The sequence below is a fragment of the Sapajus apella genome, unplaced genomic scaffold (assembly GCF_009761245.1).
Source record: "Sapajus apella isolate SASKATOON/1434 unplaced genomic scaffold, GSC_monkey_1.0 scaffold18, whole genome shotgun sequence".
Classification (NCBI taxonomy): Eukaryota; Metazoa; Chordata; class Mammalia; order Primates; family Cebidae; genus Sapajus; species Sapajus apella.
The window spans coordinates 5699051-5720424 of record NW_022436958.1 but is presented as its reverse complement, the minus strand read 5'-3'; the positions used below and the strand labels follow the sequence as shown (position 1 = coordinate 5720424).

Sequence of the window (21374 nt, the reverse complement as noted above, 5' to 3'; positions counted from 1 at the left end):
GGAAGGAAGGAAGGAAGGAAGGAAGGAAGGAAGGAAGGAAGGAAGGAAATAGTGCTAAAATACAGGTTAGATTGAGCTATTAATATGGCCTAGAAGTAGTATTAAAAGGTAAAAAAATACATCAAGGTGAAGGCCTGCAGTAATGTTAGCGTTGTTTGTGGTCTGAAAGTCACCTGATTTTTGTTTGTATTACAACATACCTTACTGACCTAGGAACTATAGGTGGCAAGTGATTTGTCTGTGTTCATATGCTGAATCCATAATTGCACATCAACAAGATACGGTACTTATAGGTACAGCATGGAGAGATTTCAACAGTGGCAATCTGCCAGAAGAAGTAGCACAGTTTGTAGAAAAATCTGATGTGACTAGAGGCATTTCATGCACAGTTATTAAGGTAGATAGATAGACTGACAGACAGACACAATAGCTTTAGGACCTATTTTAAACTTAAAGATTTCCTGAATTTGCAGCATTGTTAATCTAATCAATGTTGAGCCAGAAAATGGGGAAAATATTGCAGTACTTTGGAAATAAAACTAAGACTAAATTACAGAACTCATTTAAGGGAGGAAGATAGACTCCAAGTGCCTGTATAGATAGAGGTGTGTTTGTCTCTTAATCTTGGATTACCAAGATGCCAAGAAAACTACTTTCTTTGTGACAGCACTGAATACAAGAGGGACTGCTGTGACTGCCTGGCCCTCTGTGTCTCAGTATTTTGGAGGCATAGGTACAAAACGGGCAGAGATAGTTCTGCATTTGTAAAGGGACATCTAGTTGCACCCTGAATCCATGAGGAAAATAATCTAGGGACTAAAGCAATTTTTCTTATTTTGTGGGCAGAGACTCTTCTATTAGGTGCTGTTGACTTTTCCTGCTCAGGGAAGTCAAAAACACGAGGGTTAGCTCTGTGTCTAATGGTGGTTAAGTTTGCAGTACATTCATAATTCAGCTTCTAGTTCACCCATTCACTTTAAATCCTGATACCAACAGATAGTCACCTATATCATCAGTCACAACTCACCATCCCCTTCTCTTCCCAGTACTAACTCTATCATTGCTCTAGGACCCAATCCTTCAGAAAAAGCATATTATGCTCTGCTTTGTAGGATACAATAAGTCCCCAACCAGCGATTCTCAACTTTGTGTATCGTGTATTGGATTCACTTGGGAAGATTTTTAAATGTCATCTGTTTCCCACTCCAGAGACAGGCATGATTGGTCTGGAGCAGGACTTGAGTATTGCATTTTTTAAAAAAAGCTCTCCAGGTAATAGAGAAGGCACAAGAAAGACTGCTCTAACCAAAGCACGTAAACGGAGGTGAGGGGAGTATTGTGGTTGGAAAGGGAACTGATCACTATTTATACCTTTTTCACCACCTCTATCTTCTACCTACGTGCTTTCACTTATTTGTGATGTTGATCAGAGTACTGAATGGTGTAGGAAACTAGAGATGACAGAAAGGGGAGACTGATTTACACTTGAATGAGAAAACTGCCATGAAGGAGCAATAATAGAGTAAAAGATGTGGGTGTGTGTGGAGGCAACAGGGAGTGTGCCAAAGCAGAGAATATTATCATCCAAGTGGCCCAGGCGGGAAAGGAAAAGCTTAGAGAGAAGAGAGACAGTGTGGGGACATGTGTAGGCATATGTGTTAAAAGGAGATCAGAAAGTCAGATTTCAAGAGGGTTAACTCTATTTTATAAATTGATTGTTTTTAAGAAAACAAGAAAAAATTAAATTGCTCTTCGAGTATTTTTGATAGTCTGTTGTTTCTTTAAGTGAGGCACAGATCTGCCATGGAGACATAATGCAGTTCACCTTTATGTACTTTATATCTGTGTAACATTTTTCTCTGCATCAAATTGTACATATCGAAGAATAAGAGGTTCAAATGAAGTAATAAAAAACGTCAATTGATCCAAGCATTCTGATAGTAATAGTTGTAAGTTCTAACCATGGTTACCCTAAACTAAAGGTTCAAATGATAATTCAATTTAAATAAAATTTAATGTTCAAGTTTTACACTTCCTGCAGTGGCCAAGAGTTAGATTTTATTACACAGGAAGGAGCCTTTGGATCTGGACATCCTAAAATCTGCCTTATGAAGATAACCAGTAGGAAAATCCCTTTCTCAAGCAAAACAAGCTATAGATCTGAAATGAAATAGATAATCAAAAAGTTGAAGAGGGAAATAAAAAAGCCAAATGGAGAAATAGGATTTTTTTTTTCACGAGCACTACCTCTAATGCTGTTTTTCAATTTCCCAGACCAATTTGGCAGTAACACAGTAGCTAGGAACAAAAGTGACATGACTGCTTGAGTTGCTGATGGCAAAGTGACAAAATGCAGCCCTCCGTGGAGTTGATCTGAAATAGCGACTTTCCAAAATTAGAGCACTTGACAGGAGAGGTAAATGGGAGGGGGAATTGGGCAAAATAAAAGCAAGTCCATTTTTTATAGGCTTGGCTTCCCTTTGTATTTGAGAGGCTGCAGCCAGAAGGGCTATTTCTGGTGTGGCTATTGTATTTAATGTTGTCTGATCAGCTGTTTTTAGATGAGTTTCTACTTCTGAATTTGCCACTGCTTTTCACCTTCTTTGTGGTATGGCTGCTACTTAGAAGGAATTGTGCCACGGAGTTTTCTGTGGCTTCTGTACACTCCTACGTGACACAGAGTCTCATTTCATCTTAATTTCTGTCAATCAACCATATTTAAATTGAACTCACTGTTTGCATGTATATCAAACCTCGGTAATAGGCTCAGGTTTAAAGAAATAAAGTTGATTAGTCAATTATTTCTGCAATTTTCTACTAAAATCTCAACTGTTGAGATTGTTTTTTGAAAGCATACCATAGTGCTAAGTTATTCTTTGAAAGATTAGATGGAAAACGTACCAAATGCTGAATTGTATTCAATGGATACCAAAATATATAATATCATTTCTGTCCTTAAGGAATTTTCCATTTAGAAGATAAAGAAGAGGTGAAGAGCTCTTTAAACTACATGAGCTTTTCAAAGACCTATAATTTTTGTAATCAAGCCCTAAAATAATCAAGCCATTTTTACTTTTTAAAAAATTAATAAGTTATTTGATTTCTATGGTTGTTTTCCACTTTGCTGTTTGGTTTTATAGCTTTTTAGACAGTCTGACTGCTTGTTATTTCAAGTAACAAAGTTAGATAAGTGCCAACTATGTCCACAGGTGCTACTAAAGACACTGTGGCATTCAGGATGAAAAATATTCATAGTCTACCTTTATGATTATACTGCCCATTAAAGTATAAAAGAAACCCTTACCCAGAGTTAGTTTCCAAAATTAGTGATTAATGTAAAAACTATGTATCATAAAAAGTATCTTTTAAAATTTTGTAAATTTCTTGTAAGTTTCTGTATACATGGCTTTGTGTGTGTTAGATTATCTCTTAGCAAGTTCAGTGCAGTCCATTTTCTTTTGGGCATAATACTGTTCCTTTGCTTGAATCCCAGATGAGGTTGTTGGCTTGTTTACAGAGTCTTTTAACCCTGAAATGAAACAAAAATACAAGACACACAAAATATAAATTGAATGGAAAAAAGCCACAAAATCCTCATTCCTGTTGTTAATGTCTGATATATTTAAGTGAACATTCATCATTTAAATATATTGTATGTTGAATCTCCTCTGTACTAAAAAATTATATCAGTACCTTAAGAGAAGTAAAAATAAGAGGCTGTGGGTTTTAGATTTTAAAAAAGCTAATTTTTCAATAAAGGACTCAGAAAGAACTTCATACAGCAAATTGTATTTGAGATTTTAAAAACAGAGTTGATTTTGACAAACTGAGGACCTTCCAATATAAAAACATGCATTCTGGACAAAAGCACAAAACTTGCAAAAGCGCACAACTTGCAATAAATTTAAAATGAATGTTTAAATGAATTGTAAACATTCCATACTGATGGAAGTTTAGAATACGAGTTGACCATTATGAGGTGAAGGTGAAGGGCAAGTTGAACATGTTATTAGCGAGAAGGGGTTGTACTTAACTGGAAAGGCCACTGAAGGGTCTTGTGAAGAGAATGCCTTAGTAGTTACGGCTCAAATCTATGTACTAATTGTCTAAGTTCTCATAGGGAGTAGGGAAGAGGAAAACTTGAGACAGAAGTAGATTGAGCTAGATCAGGATGGAGCTAAAGAAAGCTGGAATTGGGAGAGTGATATTGGAAACAAGAAAGTAGAGGGAGGACCCAAGAAATATCATTGTGTGTGAATTTTGCTTCAAACTGATGGCTGAAATGGACAGTAGGAAAAAAATCTGTGACAGAATCACTTTAAGTCAGCTGGACAATTATTGTATGAATGTGTCTGTGTGTAAATAGTGTCAGAACTTATGTATGTGTGTGCATATATATACAGACATTTATAGATTTTTTACACATCATATGTCTGTATATATACATGGATAGTAACTACTATATCTTGGTAATGTTCATAAAATAATCATTCGTCATAAAATTTTCTCCTTTACCTAGGATTCATTTAAAACATGGATTAAGTAATGTTTCAAATGTTTATTTTTTAATGGCATACAGCACATTCCTGTTGCCTTATTATGAGCATCACATTTGGTATTTCTCCTGCCTTTTTTATGCCTATATACTGTATCTTAGTTTAACACATTCCATTTAATTTTCTGTTCTTTGCACTGGACTCGAAGTTGAAATTCTCCAAAAGGGTTTAGAATCCTTTTCAAGTGATGAAATTTGTTAGCAAGCCTTTTAAATCCAGAATGTGATTAAGTTCATCACAATTACTTTAGATCAATAGTGCATTTGTGCTTATCTTCAATGTGCTTTAGGAATGTATTCTGTCATTATTATTATTAATTATGTGTATTACCTAATAAAAAAAGAAGGCTACTATTAATGCATACCTGCATACATCTATTCATCTGTCCAAATTTCTCTCATCATTTGACTTTTGAACAGATAAGTTTTCTTGGGCTTTCAAAACAAAAAGCTATTTCACACTAACTTAGAAGAAGCAGTATTTTCCCATATCATTCATAAGTTCTGATTTTTTTATCAAGTAATTTATTTCAAAAACTCAATTTTGGATGCTGTCATTCAGCTCCAAACATCTTTTGTCATTCTTAATTATATTAATAATTTGTAATATCTTTTGCATTGTGTTATAATAAAATTGAGTCAAAGATGTATATCCAGGATAAGGATTGGAGTAGCTAGGGTGATATCTAAATTTAGAAAATATAAACAAAAGGTTTGCCATGGTTCGCTCTATCCATTGGTATCCAAATATCAATGTTCACATATAAATAATTAATATAGCCCTGTAAATGTTATAATGCTATATACAGTGTGTCTGTGTGTGTGTTTTAGATCTATTTCAATAACTATAGATCCTCCATAGTTGGATTCAACATCTGAATTACAATTTATCATTCATTGCTCTAAATAATGCATCTTTGAAATGGATGCAGATAAATTTCAATTAACTTTCAGTGACTAAATTTTCAAGTATGGTAGAGCACATCATACAACACTGGATATTCTTCTGACATGAGTTTCTAATGTATGTAGGGCATTTAAACAATATTTTCATAGATTTGAAGCTCCTTCAATGCTTATAATAATGGGAACTTGTGACTTCTGTTTACCTATATGGCTTTTAAGTAGCAGATGCTTGGAGAAAATGATGATAGGTGTGAGTCATATTATCTGCAGAATTTTTCTAATTTTTTTTTTAATTTGTCAAAACATTACATAAAAGAATGGTAGTATATGTGTAACGGAATAAATTCCACACTTCAAAGCTCTGTCACATTTTTCTGCTTAGTATAGTATCTTTTTTCTGCCAAAGGCTGTTAACACTTCAATAAAAAAGCTGATAAGGTGTTGTCTCATTGTTTACAAATGTCCAATATAAGAGGCTGATTGGGTTATTTTCCCAGCTCATTATAGAATTTTATGTACAACAAGCCTAGAAACCAGTATCTTGAGAGTATGTTACATTGTAACACAATTAAATTGACTCTTTGATTGTGACTCTCAGCAAGAAATACATTTCACATCATAACCCAATAAATACATTTCTATATTTTCCCTAGACTCTGGTTACCTGAAAGAAAAGCTTCACAAAGCAACATTTAGCCTTACGAATGCACTCTTATATTTTATCTTCTAATTTAAAAATTAATATTTGTAATCCTGCACTATGTAAAATGTAATCAAATTAATAGGTAAATATGTTTTTTTTTTCAGTTTTCCATATTTTGCTTAAATATTTTGTTTGTACTATTCCATCTTTCATGAATCAAGATTTTTAAAATACTTTATATAAAAAGGGGACACAAAGCATCTAACAATTTTTAATGCATAGGGCATTGTTACAAGTTAAAAAGAAGTTCTCCTGTAGCTCATAAACTTCTATAATTTATGAAAACCCTAGAAATTACAGAATGTTTAAAGCCTGAAATAATCTTGACAAGAAGATGGCATACTTTTATCTTTGTTCATACTTAAGATTGTATGTGGCCTATATATCAACATCATAAACAATCTAAATATTCAAAAATTTATCTTCTTTTTCTTTTTGGCTTATATCCAATTAAAATGAGGATTTTTTTTTTTTTTTTTTTTTTTTTCAGACGGAGTTTCGCTCTTGTTACCCAGGCTGGACTGCAATGGCGTGATCTCGGCTCACCTCAACCTCTGCCTCCTGGGTTCAGGCAATTCTCCGGTCTCAGCCTCCTGAGTAGCTGGGATTACAGGCACGCGCCACCATGCCCAGCTAATTTTTTGTAGTTTTAGTAGAGACGGGGTTTCACCATGTTGACCAGGATGGTCTCGATCTCTTGACCTTGTGATCCACCCGTCTCGGCCTCCCAAAGTTTATTTAAATATCTAAAGGAAGAAATTTAATTGACTGGCTATCGGATCAATGTGGTCAACCAAGTAACAATTTTGATAAATTAATAACCACCTCTCTCTCCCAATTATCACTTTATATTTGCATTATTTAAATTGGCTGTTTCTAACTCAGATTCATCTGATTTCTCTGTGTTGCTTAGTCACACAGGAGAAAAGTGAAATTCCTCTTCTTTCCAGCACTCTTAGTTTTAGATTACAGCGCTAAACACTTTGAAACACTCTGGACACTTCAATTCTGTATCTACAAAAACGTTTGTATTCTAAATATTTTGCTCAGTTCTTTTGATTTACCAACCAGATTGCTGTCTCTGTGGAATTATTAGGGCCTATTCTTACTGCTTTCACCTTTTGTTTTCCCAGTGTTGTGGTCTTTCTGCTCCTTAGCTCAGCTAGGTCTGTGTTCTTTTCTTAACACCAGGATGAATTAGGTGCATACACACCAAAGAGTGAGTTGAGTAGAATTTATTAAGCAAAAGGAAAGCTCTCAGCAAAGAAGGCAAATGGGGCAGAGGGTCCCCTACTCAATGGCTGGAAAGTCCCCCATCTGGCTAAGTCTGCATCCTCTTATGGACTCAGAATGGGAGTGCATGCTGATTGGTTTATACAAAAAGGGTTAAATCGAAGACATCACTCAAAGGTAGGGACGACCGTGTAGAAATTAGGAAAGGGTAGATAAATATAAAATAGGTGAAGGATAGGAATCAATCAGTGGAAAGTGTGCTAAACAGGAAGATGAGTTGTCAATTTGGGTCAAGGATTTAACTTGTAGCTTGGCTTTTAGGCTAATAACAGCTGATGACAGGCTTTGAAGTCATCAGCTTGGAGGTGGGGTTTCACTGGGGACACATCGTTGTCTGCCTAGGCATTTGGCTACCTCCTGCTGCTCTCACCAAGTGACTGTTTTCTTCAATTTCCACATTTAAGAAAATCAAAAATATTTCTTAAGAAAAAGTATTCAGTATATCTCACTTGTGACACATATAAAAACTAGAAGAATAAACACATTTCTTGCTAACAACAACTAAAGAGTGTCACTCATTCGTATATATATGTCAGGGGGGTACTTTCGAACAATGAAACAAAATGTTTTCCTGGTAGGAATACACTGAAGCTGTTTATCTTCCATGGGGCCAGGTTTCTTCTATGCTTTGTTTGTTTGTTTTTGTAAAAGCCGTTACAGGTTCATGCCTTCGCTGGAATGTAAAAATTCTTCATCCTCTGTAATCCCTAATTATCCATTTACAGAATCATCATTATCTAGTCCTGTTATGTTGTCTCTTCTCTAGAAATTTGTTTGTACAACAGCCAAATTTTCTTATTTCCCAAATTTTGGCAGAAGTTAACTTCAGAAAACTTGCCCTGAATTGATGTTGTAACATTTCTACATACTACTAACTTTCCATTTATAGGAATAAGGGAGACTGTATTACTAGGAGTTAAAGGGTTTTCCTATACATTTTGAAAATAAAATGACCTTGCCCACCAGACAAGTTGTTTTAATTAAAAAGTATTTCCTTCAATGTTTGAATGTGCTACAGAGTACCAAACATTCTTTCTGTTTATAACAACAGTTGCTAATTATGTGAGTGAAACCTAGAATAGATTCTCAAAAATGGGCCTCCATGGGGAGAGTAAAGGAATTTCACAAGATGCCATGAAAAGTGTGGTATCTCTTACCTGATTTGTAATGAGTCTTCTCTCCACAATTCACACCAGGAAAGTCCTAAATCACAAGATATGTAGACATATGCTTTCATATATTCTGTATCTGACGATCCTTTAAGATAAATTAGAGTCTGGCTATTTTCGGAATGTTTATGTCCCACAACTTCAATTACTGAAACCTAATCACCAAGATGATACCGTTATAATATGGGGCCATTGGGAGATAATAAAGTCATAAGGGTGGAGCCTTCATGAATGGAATTAGTGCCCTCATAAAAGAACCCAGAGCTAACCCCTTATACCAAGTGAAGACACAGCAAGACAGTGCCATCTACGAAACCAAAATGCAGGTCCTTACCAGGCATCAAATCTGTTGGCACCTTGATCTTGGACTTCCCAGTCTTCAGATCTGTGAAAAATAAATTTCTGTTGTTTATAAGCTCTCCAGTTGATAGTACTTTGTTATAGCAGCCTGAACATGCTAAGACAAGTCCCTGCCCTTGGGAAATTTGCAGGTGAAATGCAGAAAGCCACATAAACAATAAGGATGGAACAGGTGAGTGAATGAGTGGTTGGGAGAAAGAGAAAGCAACACATTCAATGTTGTTGCAGAGGATCAGGGTGTGGGGTTGAGGGGAGTAGTGGGGCATCAAAGAAGTCTTTCCGGAGAAAGTTGAGAAAGTTGTGACTGAATTATTACTGAGGGATGGAATTCCAGGTCATGTGATTTACCAGTCAGAATTTTCATAAGCCTACGTAGGTTCTAAACAATTGGGTCACTAGAAGATTTTGGACCATGTATTTAAATTCAAACACCTTTTTTCCCTGTCAACACTGGGACTGGTGTAGAGCTGGCTAAATAACAGCTGGTGACTGTGTCCCAAATGTTCCTATAGAAAAATTCCCAGAAGGAAAATATAAACTATATAGTCATTTTTATGGGCTTAATCATTCATATAAAATCATGGTCCACATTTACAATTAAAGCCTATAGACATTTGTGTGGTATAAATTGAGAGCTAAATTTAGGTCTGTCTCCCCAAATTGTTTCATATCAACTACCCCGTTCATAAGCACGTATGAACACATACAAACACACCTCCATCTGCAATTGTCTTCAGTGACCTTACAGTTTTCTCCCTGAGCAAAGCTTCCATTAAAATATGTTTCTCGTTGGCCTCTGCTATAAGCACAACTGTATCACCTGGGAGAGGGGACACAAACACATATTTGCTCTTTTAACATTTTAACTGATTTGTTTTTTCTTGTGGCCTGGTCAGCACTTGGTCCAGATCAGAGGCCTGAAAAAACAAAAAACAACCCGGAACTAAAACCAAGTCTTTGATAGATGGAGATATTTTAAGGCGTTTGGATCTTTCCTAATGAGAGAAGCCTGGGTAGAACGCTGTTTTTAGAGACATGGGGAATGCAGGAAGCTATATGAAGCTTTGAAGTAATTAGGAAGTATGAGAGAGGGAAGCAAAAATGGACAAAGTGCATCAGCAGATACTACAGAGTACTTCTTAGAGCTGCCTCAGGTTAATTCACCAATCGCCTTGGCTTCAGAGCATCACCGCTAAATTATCTCGTAATTACAGTTAGGAGGGCAGAGGTAGAAAGAGATGAGTCAAGCCATAGGCTATTTACCATGGCTCGGGCTTCAAACACAACCAAGGAGGTAAGGAAAGAGAAAAAACTGTCAAAGACCTTTTAAAAAGATATGTTTGTGTCAGGACAGGCTGTGAAGGGAGAGACAAGAGACACATGAGCAAAGGAAAGGCCTTCTGTAAGGCTGGGTTGGTGTCCTTGACTGATGAGTTGGGACACGAGCAGTCACTGTCATGTGGCAATGATTTTACATCAGCAGCCCGGCATATCTGGTAGCAGCAGGAGGGAAATATGAAATATCTCCTCTGATTGAAACTGTTAGGGGATTCGTGGAAGAGGAAGACAAGTGCCCAAATTGGGAGGAGACAGAGATTGTCAGTTTAATCCCTGCACTTTTGGGGAGAAAAAGCTTTCTGATGAGTGCAAGGAACTGGGGCCTTGTTTCACTCTTTTATAGCTCATCTTAGAAATGATACCCTTGCTTGCCTATAAAAAAAAACTGTTCGAGGCTTAATTCAGAATGACATCCCCATTTAGGCCATAAATGTTTGAAGCCTAAACTTAAAATCAAACTCTCTTCCGTCTCTCTGCTACAATGACAACCCCTAGGGCACTCCAAGTATTTTTATATGTATAAATTGCTTTTGCTGTACAAAAGTTTTTAAAATTCAGCCTTTGTGTCACAAAGGAATAGGTGAAAGTATTAAAAGTGTGGTAATCTCAGCAAGAGTTTTAAATTCAGCTTATGTCAGGCAAACACAATTTGGTTCATATGTTTCATGTTATCTAAGTCTCTTTTTAAAAAAGAAAAAAGGACTCATTATGCCAGTGAAAAGCAATTTATAATGAGACCATCACCAATAATTGTTTGTTTTAGGCTGTGAAGTGGTAGGGTACTTTCCTGCCTGGATGGAATCAAGTAAAAATAACCATGTTTTTTCTGCGTTTCCAAACAGGATAGGTCGTGATGAATAAGCTATTACATTTCAAAACAGACATTTTGATGAGGTCAGGATAACATGAAAAACGGCAATACCTTTCAAGTCCAAGAACTTGTGCAATTTAGTGACTTCTTAAATTTCAAAGAATATTATTTATTTGAATAATATTGTTTAACTTTGAATAACCTTATTGCGTTTCTCCAGATGTGCACCCTAACTCTTGCAGACATGACCTAATTTGTTTCCATAACATACCCAAAGTAGATATGGTAGTTTGTCTACTCAATAAACGGCAATATCCTACCTCCCAGGATTTAGCCCTATGACAACCTCATCACTCTTGACAGAGCTGAGAAGCAGGATTTAAACAACAAAACTCGAGGCAGAATCAAAGTTGCAACCACAGAGCCCATGCAACTAAGCAAATGCATTTTTCTCTTATGAGTGTTCTCTTAGACCTGACAAAATCTTATTTTACTGACAATTTTAACAAGTTTGTTATTTGGTTACCAAACCCACTGCCTGTAAGGAAGCAGCAAATTAAGAAGGGGAAGCAGCTGCGAAGACTTGCACAATGATAGCAGTTAAATGTGTCAGCAAGAAAATGGAAGAAAATCTGTAAAAAGCGTACAAAGAAACTCAAAAATCACAGGAACTAAGCTATTTAATAAAGGTAAACAGATCTACAAACTTCTGTAATCACTGAAGTTGCTATGGTACTACAATTAGTACTCCTGATGATGGTCGTAGGTCATCACGGAAGTGTTATTTTAAGTTCCATAGTTTGATCAGTTTTAAGAAAACAAGCAGAGTAAATAACTGACTTAGAAAGATTTTCATCCACAAGTCATCTTTTTTTTCCCAAAGGAGGTTTAAAAGGTTGCACTTTAGCTGTCATGTTGTTTTTGTTCATCCTAACTCATCATTCAATATTGCAAGAGAGTTTCACTTACAAAATTAAACAACTAGAATAAAAATACAGTTATTGGGTAATGAAGATGTCCAAGTTCATTTAATATATACCCAGCTTCAAAATCATCCTTTAAAATAAAGTCAGGGAATGTTTTTAACATGTCTTCTTGTGTCCCATGGCTAAATATATTACAACATTTTTCTGGTATGATCAAGGTTGCAGATTAAATTCTCCATATGGACCTGTTATCTTATTGTTTTTCTTGGCCCCCATTTATCCTCCTAAATGGCATATAACAGATAAAATTTATTTCTACTTCCAGAAAAGTAACCACATAATTATTGGAGTAACATCTGATTATCTACATATTTTACAACAGCATCTTAAATAATAAAAATCCATTCATTTACTGGGTTCTGATTTCATACCTATAATGTAGACGGGGAATGAGAAGAGCTAGCTCAAAATACACAACTACTGTGGCATAATACACAGCTCAGAATACACAACTACACAAGCACTGGCAGGCACAGTGCTAGTGTCACATTATCTTGAAACAAATCTGGAGAGCCAATTTTTAGATAAAGAAACTGAAACCCGTGGAGGGAGCTTGTATCAAATGTGTAATATTCTTATTTAGTTAGCTTGCTGCTGGAGAGAGGGTAAAACAATCCCTGTAAATGTTTGCTAGTTGTTAACATTATGGTACACATTAGCTTGAGCGACTTTCATATGGTACTCTGTTCCTCATTCAATTAATTTAGTGACTTAGTCATTGCAGTAAACAGGGCAAAAGAACAAAGTCATAGTTTCAGTCCCATCTCTAAGTAGCTTCTGTGATTTTAGGCCACTATTATGTTTTCTAGGCTGTGGTATGCTCATTAAAAAAAAAATATGAAGAAGAGCCTTCAAGAACCTCTGCCTAGAAGCCAACATACTCTTACCTTATTATAAATAGTGAGCATAGTTATACAGTTAACAAGTTGCTTATTACCATCAATAATTATCAGATTGTTTCAAGAGCCAAAGAAACACTGAATACAGTTAAGTAAGTAACTTTCTCTTATGTATGATACTCATTATTATAATTGCCTTCCGTGTCACTTTCCACTCTTCCTTGGGGGGATAATAAAAACTTGCCAGTCCTAAGTCAAGGGTTAATGAAGGCAAATTGTGACAACTGTGTTCCTTGGGATATTGTGGACATCTTGCAGTGCTTGGACAAGAATGTACATCTCAAGATAACTTATATTTTTGGTTCTCCATAAACAAAGAAAAATATATTAAGAAAAAGAGTTAGCAAATACTTATGTGGTAAAGCTCCAAGATAAGTCCAACTTGAAAAAAGAGTTTAATTTCATATACCTATTTTGATTTAACAGGGCATTAGCATTTAGAAGACCAATCTGGGTTTTATACATCTTGTAAACAACCAAGTATAGAGAAAGAAAAGTAAACTTGGTGTATACATGTATATTGTGATTTAAATTTTCTTACCAAATACTATTTATTGGCTAGTTTATAATAGCAATGTAAGTGCATTACTTGCATTGTATTTTATTTCTTCTTCACTGTTTTTTCTTGTTTTGTTAATACATTTTAATAACATGAGCATTAAGTATTTCACACGTGTTTTGTTAACTATTGAAGTAATTACGTACCATTAATCTCAAAGGTAATTATGTTTTTAAATTCCAGTAATTTCTCATAGGTTTTCAGAAATAAATTACCCTGAGAGGAGAAAAATGTGTCAGCATTTTAGTGTGTATTGTCTCAAAAGGGGAGGAATTTTGCATATTATTCATAGAATAATCTAATTGAAGAAAAGGATATTGATATTTATTGAGAAAATAATGTACACCAGTCAGTCTCTAGTTGATATATAGTTGGTTCTAGTTGCTATTTAATGTTTTCATCATAACAATTCTTTAAGCATTATTCCTCTTTAAAAAAAGAAATAGGAGTTCTATTAATAGAAAGTAGCACATCTACAACATAATGCCATGTCCGTTCCCAAAGCAACTGAGTTTTCAACTCTATGATGCTGTACCTTGGTATTTATTGTTAATTGTCCTACATGGTTGACTGTTGATATGAATAATTTAAGTTATTCACTCTTTATACATCTGGTAGATATAGGGAAAGGGGAGAGATGACACATATATACATTTGATGATAAGACAAAAAATAATCAAGTATTTTCTTTGCTTTACAGTCCTAGTTCTTTGCATATTTGTTGCTAGTTATACCTTTCTCCTTACTTTGTTCCAATATGCAAACATTTTGTAGGTGTATGTTGCAGAATAAGTGTGTTTACATTCCGTCTTTGCAAATGAGTAAGTTTTACCTGCAGGTGTCATACATGAGCATTTCCTCTCGCTTTCTCTCCTTAATGCATATTTGGAATTTGTCAGTGGCATCTGCGCATGGTATTTGTGGACTATGAATATAAACATCATCATGTATCCAAAATGTTCAATCATTTCATTTGTTCTAGGGTGCATTAAACTGTGATTTAATGGGAAATTAAACTGCTTTCTTGCTGTTTTAACCGTAAAATACCTTAGATTTATTTCAAGGCACAGCTTGGGCTGGACCAAAGCTATCTCTAATCTAATAGAGTCCAGCCTTTCATTTTATTTTCATAATCCCTCCATATTTCTATAAAATAAAAAAAAAGCTAAGTAGTACTGAAAGGAAAAAAAATGAATATCTCAGTAAGACTAGAGTTGATGTTAAGAATCTATCCAAAGTGGTTAACAAGTATTGGTTTTAAAGGCTTTTTATATTTTATCCTGCATAATTTATATATCTTTGCACTATGAAAACAAGGGATCTTGGAAAATTAAAAATATCTGTCAAGCATTTCTATTCATGTCCAACATTTCATTTAAAAGAAAAGAAAAAAGAAGTGGATTGAAAAGGTTTACAGATTTAACCAGACTATTCTACTTTTAGGATCTGATTATTTCCTAAGATGCAGTTTATGTTGCATCAAAGCCCATTTTAAAGTTATTTCTTCTAGCCAGGCATGTGGTTAACATCTGTAATCCTAGCTACTTGGGAGACTGAAGCAGGAGTATGCCTTGATACCAGGAGTTCGAGACCAGTCTGAGCAAAAGAGTGAGACTCTGATCTCTAAAAAAAAAAAAAAAAAAAGTGCACCTGTAGTCCCAGCTACTGAGTTGGGAGGATTCCCGGCCCAGGAGTTCTAGGCTGCAGTGAGCTATGACAGAGTGAGGCGCCTGTATCTCAAAAAAAAAATTTTTTTTAAGTTATTTGTTCTAAATATTATAATGGACAATGTTTCTCTTAAAATGTCTTGATAATTATCTCCTTGATTTGAATGACGTTCTGACATTCCAGTTAAATTATTTTATCTTAACTTCAAATTATTAACAATGTAGCTTCTCTGTTGCCAACCAGGGACATGACACAGGCACACACAGGCACATTTAGAAAGTAAACTCATATATGGCAAGCACACCTTCAACTCCTAATCCTTTCAGAAATAGGCTAACTTAAACCTATTCTCCAAATAAAGTGGCCATTCTTCCTCAACCCCACCATCTCTCTCTCTCTCCTTCTCCCTCTCTCTCTCTCTCTCTCTCTCTCTCTCTCACACACACACACACACACACACACACACACACACACAGGCTCTTCTTTGCTGTATGTTGTCTATTAACATGAGTTATTTTGCGCTGAATAAGTATTTTCTTTGACAAGGGTCCTTTGTGACAGGCTTATTCAATAAAAGGGCAACATACGTATCTTAGGATAAATAGTATAGAAAAATATCTTAGGAATATTTTAGGAAATATAGCTTATGCATAGGAGTGGATCATCAGTTTACAAGAGAAATGCACTCAAGGTGAATAGGTTTTGCAGAGATTTATTTCAGGGCACTCTCCAGAGAGGGAGAGGGAGATTGGATTGAACCAAAAAGACTGTGGCAAAGAATAAGAATGTTGGAAATCTAGCATGCTTATTACAATGGACAAAAGAGGTTGTTGAAAGAGAAGACATAGCTAAGATTTTTTTACTAATTTCACAATTTTTTTCTATTTCTTAAACGGTGTTTAAAAAAATAAAACAAATAAACAAAAACATGACATAAAATTTACCGTTTTAGACCAGGCGCGGTGGCTTATGCCTGTAATCCCAGCACTTTGGGAGGCAGAGGTGGGTGGATCACAGGTCAAGAGATTGAGACCATCCTGGCCAACATGGTGAAACCCTGTCTCTACTAAAAATACAAAAATTAGCCGAGAGTGGTGGCATGTGGCTAATTTTTGTATTTAGCTGGGAGGCTGAGGCAGGAGAATCTCTTGAACCTGGGAGACCGAGGTTGCAGTGAACCAAAGTCACACAACTGCGCTCCAGGCTAGTTACGGAGCGAGACTCTGTCCATCTTAAGAAAAAAATAAGTAAATAAAATTTGCCATTTTAACCATTTTTAAGTGTATTGTTCAGTAGTGTTAAGTATATTCACATTTTCACAAGACAGATCTCCCGAACCTTTTCGTCTTGCAAAACGGAAACTGTACCCATTGAAAAACAACTTCCCGTCTCTCCCTCCCCACATCCAGCCCCTGGCAACCATTATTCTACATTCTGTCTCTATGAATTTCATACTTTAAATGTCTCATATAAGTGGAATCATACATTATTTGTCATTTAGTAACTGGCTTATTTCACTTAACATCCTCAAGGATCATCCACGTTGCAGAATTTTGCCTAATGTTAACTTTACCTATACCTGAATCATCTGACTTGACTTATATGTTGTTAATCATTTCATGGTAGTTGTGTGTGTGTTTGAAGGTGTGCATGTGTATGCGTATGTTGTACATTTAACTATAGGTAATATGTATTATAAAACTGTTAAAAATTTACACATATCATAAATATTAAGAGTTGTAAACATTTGACAGACATTTCCTCCTCTAAATTATGAAACCTATCTTGTGGATAAAATAGGAATAGGCTCTGTTCTCTCTGCATGAATTAGTATGGTCATTTCTCAGCATCATTGGTCCTTTGCCAAAATTGGATCTCTTACCAAATCTGACTACTTTCTATTCTATACGAGACATTAAGAAAAGGCTCCCTCTTCTCACTTCTCTTTTATCTAATCACTCGGTCATTCCATCTCAGCTCTTTCCTGGATGGTAGTTGTAAAAATTTTCTTTTCTTTCTTTTCTTTTCTTTTTATTTCTTTTCTTCTCTTCTCTTCTCTTCTCTTCTCTTTTTTCTTCCTTCCTTCCCTCCCACCGTTTTTTTTTTGACAAGGTCTCACACTGTCACCCAGGCAGGAGGGCAGTGTCATTATCACAGCTCACTGCAACATTTGTCTCCTGGACTCCAGTGACCTCCCTCCTTAGCCTCCTGAGTAGCTGGGACTACAAGTATGTGCCACCATGCCTGGCTAATTTTGGGGAAAATTTTGTAGACACAGGGTTTTTCCATGTAGCCCAGGCTAGTCTTCAATTCCTGGGCTCAAGTTATCTTCCCCCTGCCACAAAAACTTTCTGCTGTGACTTATCCTGTTCAATAAGCCAAACCTCATAATATTCTTAGATTTATCTTCAAAACAATTTCACTGATACTGTTTCAATGATATATTGAGTGAATACTTACCATTTTATATTTTATACATATATATATGTGCATATATATATGTGTGTGTATATATATATATATATTTATCTGTAATATAAAAGAAAACATAGTAGGTTTAGGTAAGAATTTATGAGTCACTTTCATTGATAACAATATTTTTATTTCTGTCTTACCTTTTAAACTCTCAACTGATTTTTGGAGGGTTGGTCCTCTTAGATCTTCTGTTATTTCTTCATCTTCTGCTTGTTCTACCACTTGATGATCAGTATTTCATTTGTTTTGCCATAAGCAAAACCTCTTGGATTTTCCCAAGTACCATTTCATTCTGTGCTTACTATCTCTGTTTGTAACTTTTGGATCAATCATTTTGACTTCTTTCTCTCCTTAGAGATATTTGAAACACTAGCCTTTTTTTATTTGCTATATTCATTTATATTCAACTTACTACTTATTCCAGATTTCCATACAATTTTTCAGTTAATAAATAGGTCTTCCTTTCTCCAAACTGTTTTACATTAAAAGTTCACTTGATTTTAACTTATAAAAATGATTATTGTTAATAGGTTATCATCAAGATTTCAGGTATTGCTTTTGATTAGAATCTTCAAACTAATTTTTCTGAAATGCTTCACTGTTTGCTAAATTTCTTATTCCCTTTCTGAGCAATAAGATTTTACTTCCATTATTTTCACAATACTGTAACACATATGGTACATTTTTATCCTTAAAGCTTCCCAGGGTAAAGTTCTCAAAAAAAAAAAAAAAATCTTCAAGTGGTATGTTTAGGCTGACAAGTATTCAGAGCCACACAAATAGAACTAACTGCTTTCTTGTTGAGAATTATTTATTTCTAATCTTTCCTCCTGTAAACCTAGTGCCTCCCTTTGCTAGCATCAGCTGTCAATCTACAGGCACTATCTACTCATACTGGAAAGACTGTGGTCAAACAAGAATACCGTGCATATCAATAATACACACACTGCTACCCTAGCAGCCACACAACACTACCTGCAGTAAGAACACAAACAGCAGCAGGAACAACTTGTGTATCACATTAATTCCTTGTTTTCTTCAGATTGCTTAAATTCTTGAATGATAGAGCTTAAATGTGTGAACTGATTCACGATCAATGCCCTGTTTGTTCAATACATTGAGGCAAAGAACATGAAATTGACAAAGAGAGGAATACAATCTTACTTCTTAGAGAAAGGCCATTTTTAAAAATAAAAATAACCTATTATGATAATGCCTGAGATAAATTTATGAGGAAATCTGAATTCTTAAACCAGTGAACATATTTTAATTTTTAGAGATTCCCTTAGGGAAAGAAAAATTGAGAAATGAAGGTCATTCATATATTTCACGTTGCTCTTTTGAATTAGAAAATTGTAACAATTCATTCCATATGTATTTTCCATATCATTTTTTTTTAATCTTGAGCCATCCTTGTGGTAAAATTTTAGCTAGCAAAGAAAGTGATGAAATATTTAAAAAGTAAAACAGCAATAGCTATAGAATAGTTATAGCTGACTTTATAGAGCTAAGAATAGGTATAAAGCCAGCTGCCCTACATATATTGTAGGACACAAATGTTTGGAGTGTAATGAATGACGAAGAAAAGGGAAAAAGTGCTGAACCTAGTGTCTCTGAATGTCATTATAAAGACATGATATGCCAAGCATATGAATTAAAGGCTTGAGACTCCTTGGAGGGTTGAAACATTGTAATTATCTATAACTCAGTGTTAAAGAAGACGACTATTTTTCAGACCCAATTTTTTTCATGAATAGATTATTTTTTAAAGGAATATTCATGTTTTAGGGAAGGCTATTTTAGACTGTTTGCTGCTTGGTGGTTGAACTTGAAAATATATGATATAGGAAGAAAACCTAAGTATCTCCCATGAAGGTATTTTATCTGGTCATTACTTTAAAGGTTTTAGCCACCCATCCTCCCACCCAACTAGATAGGTGTTTTGATGCAAAAAAATTATGTAATCAATATCTGTATGTATCAGAAAAATAAACTACTAGTGAAGAAGTGGGATGGGAAAAGTCATTGGGGAGCTTAAAATGTATTACCCAGGGCAAAATCGTTTTTAAACAATTCTCACATGGAAGCAGATGAGCTGGGGATTGAAGATTATCCTAATAAGCAGAAATCTTTTCCATTATCAGGAGCAGTGTCAGGGAGATAACAGAGGTTTTAGTGGAGAGAAGAAAATGCAGGTTTGTGAAAGTTCATAGAGAGTGCTTCAGCCTGGAAAACAAAAAGCCTCATTTGCATATGATGCTACCTGAGATAATGAACAGCCCACAAGCCATGATCATCATCAGTTTTTAAACAGTTTGATGTGACATGTATACTCATATTGGAATACCTGGTACATTTAGATGAGAGGTGTTAAACATTGAAGCAGAGGCATCCCAATAACTAATATAAACAGTAAGACCTGCTGAGTTTATCTGTGCTCTGAAACCCAAAGGCTAATCTTTTTACATTTCAATGTGTAATTACTGCCTTCTCCCATTTGGATAAGCATCATTGAGATCTTGAGTGCAGTTGTTTCTCTTTATCTGTGAAACTTCAGTGACTTTAGTATAAACAACAAATGTCTTACTTTCAAAACTCTAAGGTGTTTGCAGTGAAGTTTTGTGCTTTGTGCAGTCTGTTGTGTTTACTTTGACTTGATGTTTGGGAAATTTGTAATAGAAGAAATGATTTTTGTTTGCTTAAGTAGTATGTCTACTGCTCTTCATGTTCCTGTTATTTTCATATGGTCTTTCAGAGGGTCTAAGGATGTGTGGGCTCCATCTAGGGAGTATGAGGAAGTAGGAAGACTAAAGTTTATCCTGACATATTTGGAGCCATGAAATTAGTTTCAAAACATTAATATTTCTCAGTCCACACCAGAGTTCCCTAAAAAAATGTGGTAACAAAAAATGCGGTAACAAGGACAAAAATGCTTATTAAGTTGATCACGTTATTTAAAGAGCATGTACTTTTATGTGTCTTAAAAGCTCCTTGATAGTGCTCTGCAAAATTGGAGTTTAGTTACATCCAAGAAGTTGCCATTGTAATTAATTCATCAATGAGTTTGTAGTCTTTATCATGTAATCCAGGAGAAATGGTCAAGCCTTTCCTTACTGCATCCATGTGATGTAATTTATTTTACTTAAAAATAAAAACTGTTTATGTGCATAGAAGACTCATTTTGTGGATCCAAATTAGTGCCTAAAATGATAACTTTTTTAATGTCTACATTTCTAATGGAGGTTTTATGGAAAGTGATTAAGGATTACTAGTCAAAGTATCTTGAATACCAATGCTCAAAGCCAGAAGAATTTGGTGACAAGGTAAAATGTTTCTTATTCCTGAAATTGAAACAATAAAGAGAAAGAAGTAAAACCTGATTTGTTTTCCCCATGAGATTAAGAATACACGGCCAGGATTGGTGGCTCAAGTCTGTAATCCTAGCACTTTGGGAGGCTGAGGCGGGTGATCACGAGGTCAAGGGATTGAGACCATCCTAGCCAACATGGTGAAACCCCGTCTGTACTAAAAATACAAAAATCAGCTGGGCATGGTGGCGTGCGCAGCTACTCGGGAGGCTGAGGCGGGAGAATCACATGAACCCAGGAGGCGGAGGTTGCAGTGAGCTGAGATCGCTGCCACTGCACTCCAG

At 35.4% G+C, this 21374-nt stretch overlaps 1 protein-coding gene and 1 long non-coding RNA gene across 3 annotated transcripts in view; one reads left to right on the top strand and one right to left on the bottom strand.

Annotated features, from left to right (window-relative positions):
• The window catches only part of LRP1B (LDL receptor related protein 1B), a 1894725-nt gene that overhangs the window by 545191 nt on the left and 1328160 nt on the right, over window positions 1–21374 (top strand). The gene's annotated exons all lie outside the window — the stretch shown is intronic.
• Window positions 3316–15141, bottom strand: LOC116556871. The gene is made up of 2 exons (XR_004271206.1): window positions 7274–15141; window positions 3316–3529 (listed from the first exon to the last, which is right to left on the bottom strand). It is a non-coding gene; the product is annotated as an uncharacterized LOC116556871 (long non-coding RNA).